Source organism: Scyliorhinus canicula, chromosome 13 (assembly GCF_902713615.1).
Source record: "Scyliorhinus canicula chromosome 13, sScyCan1.1, whole genome shotgun sequence".
Lineage (NCBI taxonomy): Eukaryota > Metazoa > Chordata > Chondrichthyes > Carcharhiniformes > Scyliorhinidae > Scyliorhinus > Scyliorhinus canicula.
The window spans coordinates 31201331-31210068 of record NC_052158.1 but is presented as its reverse complement, the minus strand read 5'-3'; positions in this window follow the sequence as shown (position 1 = coordinate 31210068).

Here is an 8738-nt window from a genome sequence, read left to right as displayed (position 1 = left end):
TATCAGCAGTTTTGCACATTTAGCACTATCAAATATCACAATTTGAGTAAATAGGGAGACATGTTGTTGAAGCTTTTAGTCTTGAACTCTCGAGACAAGTGCAAGAAATGTCAAATTACAACCGGGAGAAAAAGTGCTGTTATGATAGACCAGGCCCCAATGTTAGGTGACTGGGTGAGAAACCCACACAATTCAATTTGTAAAACTGAAGAATGGATACTTTACCCCGGGAGTCATTGACTCTGCCCAGTAGGTATCTTTGTTAAAACCAACTTTAAAACTGACTTAACATCAATGAAATAAGGAAAAATCTTGATAGATTGTGCTTGCCACTAATTTCTTTTGGTTACTTGCTTCCCTGTGCAGAGACATTTGGGAAGTTCCTTTCAAGAGCATATCCAGTACACATCTGCTCAGCCGAGCAGCATTTGGCAAAAAAGCTGTCCAATTTAAAATTCCATGCCTACAAAATTACAGACCTGGCTCCTCCTCATTAATTACATTTATATCTGACTAGGCTCCATGATCTGCTCAGCTACGACTAAACACCACTCCGTCACAAATTATTTGCACTCCAGGGAATCTTCAGCAATCAAAACACAATTAAATTAACCCTTTCTGCAACCAAGTAAGTGGTTGTAATTAATGATCACCTCACCTTTTTTGCTACTCTTTAATTACAGCCTTAATTACAGCTTAAGACACTGCCTGTATGTACTTTGAAGGCAGGGTTTTAATAACTTGACTACAACACAATAGAATCTATAGATTAAATTGCTGTGGGTGCAACCATCGGGATCACATTGCCCCTCTCACCTTTGCTTTTGGGTAGAGAGGTTGGTGGCTTGGACAACTATGTCCTGTAAAATCTAACCCATGGTGTTTCCACTATCCTAATTTGATATTGAAAGCACCGTATCACCTGAGGGGCTTCTACTGGCACCCATGAGCTGAGCAGTTGCAAAAAAGGTGGCTTTCTCCTGGCAAGGACGTTCAATCTTTTTAAACCCATTGAACAAGGGGACAAACTCCCTGGTAAGAGTAATTGTGTGAGAGGACTGAGTGCCATACGAGTTTTGGCATCGGGCAGAGGTAATTATACAGGCCTGAGGAAACAATTGTAAGGTTGGACAATTGAGGAACAATGGCAGATGTTGACTTCTCACCTCTCAATTAAATGTTCCTGAGAGGAAAAGGAATTTTAAAAAGGAGAAAAATGTTCCATGGCAACACAACGCATTCTAGGAAGACATTGAAGCAAAATCACAAGAGCTAAGATGAACGACAGAAGGAAACTATACGAAAATGTAAACACTGATACCAAGAGCTTCTACAAGTATATAAAAAGGAAGAGAATAGCTAATGTAAATGTTGGCCGTAGGTAATAATGGGGAACAGAAGCATTGAACCAATATTTTACCTCTTGTTTTCACAGTAGAGGGTAATTTAAAAATCCCCCAAAAAGTTAATGGAAAGAAACTTGGTGCAATAACCATCACTCGGGAGAAGGTATTGAATAACTAATGGGATTAAATGTAAATCAGTTTCTAGGACCTGATGGCCTGCACCCTAAGACATGCCAATTTCAAAATTCTGTATTCTTGAAAGGTCCCAGTGGATTGGAAACATGCTAATGTGAGGCCCCTATTGGGAAAAAGGGGACAGAAAAAATGTAGAAACTATACACCAGTTAACTTGAACTCTGCTGGTGAACTAAAAACAAGGCAACACAGTCTAAAATGTTTCATCTTGTATAACCATGGAATGTTATTCACCCTAATCTCAAACGGTGTGAGAATCGTGCAATCGTTCATTCTTATTCCTCGTTGCCATGGATTCAACCCTTGACCTTTGAAAAATGTATCTTATCAGACTTCTGTGTTAGTTGCAAACTCATGACTGAGTTTGGAAATTATATAGTTTCTTTCATTTTAAAACTGGGAATTAATATTTATGCTTTAAGCAGCTTTTTACCTATATTAAGTGTATTTAAAATACCTGGCTTCTACAAGCGGCAAATTATTATCTAAATAGAAAGCATACTAAAAATGTCTGAGCAGTGTTCTCTGGGTGTCTGTTCATGAATTGCAGAAATTCAGTATGCAGGTACAGCATGTAATAAAGAAATGCAATTTTAGTATTTGTTGCAAAAGGACTGGAGTATAAAAGTAGAGATGTATGACTGGAGTATAAAAGTATTATGTGCAGTGAGACCACACCTAGAGTATTGGGTCGAGTTTTGGTCTCCTTATTTGAGAGGATGTGATGTCATTGGAGGCAGTTCAGAGGAGGTTCACTGGATTGATTTTGAGGATGAAGGCATTGACTTAGGAGGAGAGATGAACAGTTTGAGCTTATACTCACTGGAGTTTAGAGGAATGTGAGGGGGTCTCCACGTTATATGAAATATTAAAAAAGATTGTTAAAGCAAACATAGACCAAATAATTCTCTTTGTGGGGCAATCTAGAATGAGAGGTCACATCTCGGTTGAGAGGCATTTGATTTCGAACTGAGATGAGTAGAACTACTTCTTGAAGTGGGTAGTGAATTAGTGGAACTTGCTGTCCCATAGTGCAGTGGAATCAGTCATTAAATAATTTCAAGAAGAAGGTGGATATATTTTTGATTATAAACTGGTTCATGGGATAAGGAACAGATGGCCGAGTGAGTTTTGCACATTGATGAGAAAACAGTAGAAACTTGGCGACAAGGTAGTGACTAGTGCAACTGGAAAGATCACATGTTCCCCAGGACAGTATTACAATTGCCACAATCAACTGTAAATTATGGAAGGAAAATACATTAAAATAAATCGTTGATAAAGTGTTCCCTTTGTCTGCATTCAGCCAGTAATGGAAACATAAATAGTTCCAAATCATAATCCGCATGGTAGCACAATGGTTAGCATTGTTGCTTCACAGCGCCTGGGTCCCATATCTGATTCCTGGCTTGGGTCACTCTGTGTGGCGTCTGCATGTTCTCCTCCTGTCTGCGTGGGTTTACTCCAGGTGCTCTGGTTTCTTCATGCAGTCCAAAGATGTGCAGATTCGGTGAATTGACCATGTTAAATTGCCCCAGACACTGTACAAAAGAGGTCAGGTGGGGTTACGGGGATCGGATGGAGGTCTTGGCTGAGGTAGAATGACATTTCCAAGGGCTGGTGCAGACTCTATGGGCCGAATGGCCTCCTTCTGTATTATAAGTTCTATGTAGGTCTGGGGTGGGGATGAGTAAAGTATAATATCTTAAGTCATTTCAAGACTACTCCAATCCTATTACCTCCAGCTTTAACAGAGTTGTGACAGAGACCAGACAAACGAGCACTCCCAGGAGGTGTCAATTTAAATATTTTATGAGGGGTGAATTCTTAGGAATAATTAAAATGCAGCAGTTCATTTGATTGGAGAGCGAGACTGCTATACTTTACAATATAGCAGGATCCTGATACCCTGACAGATGGATCACAAAATGTTTGTACACAGATGCAGAAAGTGATTTCAAAGGCAAATGGAATGTTGATCATTTTTGTGAGAATACAAAAGTAGGAACTAATATTGCAGCTAGACAGGGCCTTCGAGATCATGTGATCATATTGTGCAGTTTTGATCTTGTTAAATCAGAATTACTTAATTGCACAAGGGAGTTTACCGAGATGGTTCACTTGGCTGTATTATGTGAGAAAGAGGTTATGGCACATAAGGACCTGGTTCGCCAGCGTTGCATTTGATGCACTTGGGGGTTCTTCGAGGTACTTTCCATGGATGAGCTTATCTGGCAATTTCCCAGAAGTGAAAACTTTCCCTGTACAATTGCGTTGTGCTGGGGACCATATGACATAAAAAATAATTATCGCCAACTTCAGATAGTTCTGCCAGTTTTGCATTGTTCGTTACTGTGAAATTGTTATAATGCAAAAAATATCGCTTCTAACTTCAGTGACTATTTTTTTAAAAACTCAGACCCAGTTTCACACATGACCCCCAAGGGCGCCTAGCAGACCATCCCAACTCCACTCTGGCCAGACCCAAACCATCCCCTGGCCTGACCTGACGCCCTCCTCGAAGACCCCTCCCCCCCCCCCCCCCCAATTCCTCCTAGTACAACCCGGACTGACACCCCCTCCAGTCCTCCCCTTTCTCCTGGTGTCACCCAATCCATTGAATACATTCAAGCCTGAGCTTGATAAATGTTTGTATGTGTAAGTAAAGGACTATGGAGTGTGGTGAGGGGCAGGGAAATGGAGTTGAGGCCACAGTCAGACCAGCCATGATTTATTGAGTTGCAGAGAAGGCTTTCAATGCTGAATGGCCTACTGCGCATTATTATTATTAGATTCTGTTGTGCTGGTTAACCTGTTTTATAGCTTTAGCTCTGGTCAGCCACGTTCTCCCCGTTTAATTCCTCAGCCCATAAAGAGGAATCCAGGCTTGGAAATCCAAATGTTCCTCCTCCGGTTCTATTCCCCCTCTAGGAATGGTGTGACAGGTCAATCAGACTCTTTCGAACCAACACCACTTCATTGGTTTGTTGGGGAGGGGCGGCGAGGCAATCAGGCCCCCAATAGAATCGGATCACTTCTGCACCTGGGGGAATAACTGGACTGACCTGATCAGTCTAATTACGACTGTGAGAGTTAGCTGGAGCCAACGGTTTCCACCCAATCTGGAGATTAAATCTGGGATTGGGCGCCCACCAGGGCTGGTGTGAATGAGTGAACCCTCTCCAGTGTTTGGAGCACACCTTCAGGATAAAAACCCATGGAACTATGGTGTGGAAAGCATGTGAAAAGTGCCATCAGGATTTGGGATGGGGTGCAATTGTATTACCAGGCATCAGGCACCTCAACTGTATCAAAGATCGGATAATTATACTTAAACAGAGGACATTGCAGGAACTGAACAGAACATGTGCTTGATGCTGAACTGAGTTGGATGCTGCAAATATGTTGAAGGATGATTTCTTGATTTGAAGGCTGGTGGGCTAGATTTAGGCATAAGGGAACATTATTGTGCGTCATCCATTGAGGGAAATGAGCGAAGGCATTAATATGGGAAATCAGATGGGCACAGTGGCATTCTTTAGCAGAGTGGAAGGGGCTCCACAGATCAGGAAACATTAAAATATTTTGATGTGGAAGGCCACAGTGTCAGAATAGATTAAATAAGAATGGACAAACTAGAAGAACCAAGGAGGCTCTTCACAGGAAGTGGCGTGGGAAGCGTAGTCAAGTCACCTTAGGAAGTTTGAGCTTGATAGTTATTTATGGATAGCCAATTCCTGAAATTTAGGTGGAGAGGTCAAGGAAGGAAATGGCCTATGAGAAGAGGAGGGGATGGTGTAAATTAGATGCAAAGCGAAGGAAACATTCTAATTCAACACCAACAATAGTGAATATATTCAACAACAAAAGTAATGTTCAAGACATTTAAGATAGAAAGAGAGGATATATCTGACACCATGATCTAAGACCGTGTTGAGGCTCTGGTTCAGACAGATCGCATCCACACACTAAAAAGACAAGACAGGGGAGGGATAGCAGAGGCACCCGTCTCTGTATGTTCATATAATAACCATCAGAATACAGAGAAGACGGCAGACATCGAATGATTTGCTCATGCATTTAAAACCAGAGACAGAATAAGTCCAGGGAACTATGCATCAGTTTGCATTAAGTCAGTGGTAGGAAAGTAGAGAAATGCCCATTAAAAATCAATTGGAATAAAACATTCAAAAAGGTATACTATAACACAGAGTGGCCAGCACATATTCTAAAAGAAAGTTCCTAATTGACCAACCTTACTTGATTTTTTGCATGCCATTCGAAGAAGTAAATAGACAAACACAGCAAATGTATCATACATTAGTTTCTTAAGACCGTCAATAAGGTAGTGCATACAAGATTCATGACTAATCTTAGAAGACATAGAACATAGAACAGTACAGCACAGAACAGGCCCTTCGGCCCTCAATGTTGTGCCGAGCCATGATCACCCTACTCAAACCCACGTATCCACCCTATACCCGTAACCCAACAACCCCCCCTTAACCTTACTTTTATTAGGACACTACGGGCAATTTAGCATGGCCAATCCACCTAACCCGCACATCTTTGGACTGTGGGAGGAAACCGGAGTGCCCGGAGGAAACCCACGCACACAGGGGGAGGACGTGCAGACTCCACACAGACAGTGACCCAGCCGGGAATCGAACCTGGGACCCTGGAGCTGTGAAGCATTTATGCTAACCACCATGCTACCCTGCTGCCCCAGACGTGGAGTTAAGGGAACCAACAGCAGGATGGACTGCAAACTGGCTGCAAAAAAAATGGGATTAAAGGTGTGGCAGAAGGTGCGAAATGATCTTGCTCAAGGAACAGCGCTGGGACCATTGTTATTCACCGTGCACAATATGGATACAGAACGTAGAAAAACAACTTCAAAATTTACAGATAAGATGCAAATGGAGAGTAGATTTAATAGAGATAAACAAAGGATGAAAACACCAAAAAACTTCGATATTAATTAAGATAATTGTAAAATAGTCCGTTAAATGGTACATTAATTTCAATGTAGCCAAGTGTGAGGTGACCTCATGCATTTTGCTCAGAAGAATAAGGTTTCACAATGCTCCTGGAATATATGAGACTGAATGGGGTAGAGAGACAAATGTCTTTAGCGGTACCGATTCTCAAATTATTTAAAGTGGCAAGATGGATTAATACGTCCATAATTGCAAATGAAGCACCGGAGCTCATTTCCAGAGCAATAGTACTGGGGTAAAAACAAAGAACTGATATTAAACTTGTATAGATCCAGCAGAGGGCAGCAGAGCAGAGCTACTGATCAGCTGTTCTGGGGGAATTTGCATATGTGCAGTGCGGTCAGCCTAAGTTGAAGGGGAACTGGCGAAGGAGACCCAAGGAGTTTGAGTGAAGACAAGCATCCAGCAGAGGGCAGCAGAGCTACTGATCAGCTGTTCTGGGGGAATTTGCATACGTGCAGTGCGGTCAGCCTAAGTTGAAGGGGAACCGGCGAAGGAGACCCAAGGAGTTTGAGTGAAGACAAGCATCCAGCAGAGGGCAGCAGAGCAGAGCTACTGATCAGCTGTTCTGGGGGAATTTGCATACGTGCAGTGCGGTCAGCCTAAGTTGAAGGTGGTTTGTGGAGGGGCTGTTGGCAAGTGACAGTTAAACCCGAAACACTTTGTGAGTGTTTCCCACCCTACCTCCCCCTCTAACCAACCCCCCACCCCACGGTGGTTGGGAAGCGGGAGCAGGGGCCTGTCGTGAAGGTGAGTGAGTGCCTTTAAATTTGCTTAACTTTCAGCGGGAGCAGGGTTTGAGGTAATATCAGGTAAGCTCTTCCTTTCTTTTTCTTTTTGTTTTTTTTTTAATCTAGAGGTGATGTCAGGGAAGGCAGTACAATGCTCCTCCTGCAGAATGTTTGAGGTGAGGGACGCCGTCAGTGTCCCTGCTGATTTCATCTGTGGGAAGTGCACCCAACTCCAGCTCCTCAAAAACCGTGTTAGGGACCTGGAGCTTGAGCTGGATGAACTTCGGATCATTCGGGAGGCAGAGGGGGTCATAGATAGGAGCTTCAGGGAAGTAGTTACACCAAAGACTGGAGATAGATGGGTAACTGTAAGAGGGACTGGGAAGAAGCAGTCAGTGCAGGGACCCCCTGCGGTCGTTCACCTGAGTAACAAGTATACCGTTTTGGATACTTGTGGGGGGGACGACTTACCAGGGGTAAGCCATGGGGTGCGGGCCTCCGCCACGGAGTCTGTCCCTGTTGCTCAGAAGGGAAGGGGGGAAAGGAGTAGAACATTAGTAATTGGGGACTCAATAGTCAGGGGCACAGATAGGAGATTTTGTGGGAGCGAGAGAGACTCACGTTTGGTATGTTGCCTCCCAGGTGCAAGGGTGTGATGTCTCGGATCGTGTTTTCCGGGTCCTTAAGGGGAGCAGCCCCAAGTCGTAGTCCACATTGGCACTAACGACATAGGTAGGAAAGGGGACAAGGATGTCAGGCAGGCCTTTAGGGAGCTAGGATGGAAGCTCAGAGCGAGAACAAACAGAGTTGTTATCTCTGGGTTGTTGCCCGTGCCACATGATAGTGAGACGAGGAATAGGGAGAGATAGCAATTAAACACGTGGCTACAGGGATGGTGCAGGCGGGAGGGATTCAGATTTCTGGATAACTGGGGCTCTTTCTGGGGAAGGTGGGACCTCTATAGACAGGATGGTCTACATCTGAACCTGAGGGGCACCAATATCCTGGGGGAGATTTGTTAGTGCTCTTTGGGGGGGTTTAAACTAATTCAGCAGGGGCATGGGAACCTGGATTGTAGTTTTGGGGTACGGGAGATTGAGAGTATAGAAGTCAGGAGCACAGATTTGACTTCGCAGGAGGGTGCCAGTGTTCAGGTAGGTGGTTTGAAGTGTGTCTACTTCAATGCCAGGAGTATACGAAATAAGGTAGGGGAACTGGCAGCATGGGTTGGTACCTGGGACTTCGACGTTGTGGCCATTTCAGAGACATGGATAGAGCAGGGACAGGAATGGTTGTTGCTGGTTCCGGGGTTTAGGTGTTTTAGTAAGCCCAGAGAAGGGGGCAAAAGAGGGGGAGCTGTGGCGCTGCTAGTCAAGGACAGTATTACGGTGGCGGAAAGGATGCTAGATGGGGACTCTTCTTCTGAGGTAGTATGGGCTGAGGTTAGAAACAGGAAAGGAGAGGTC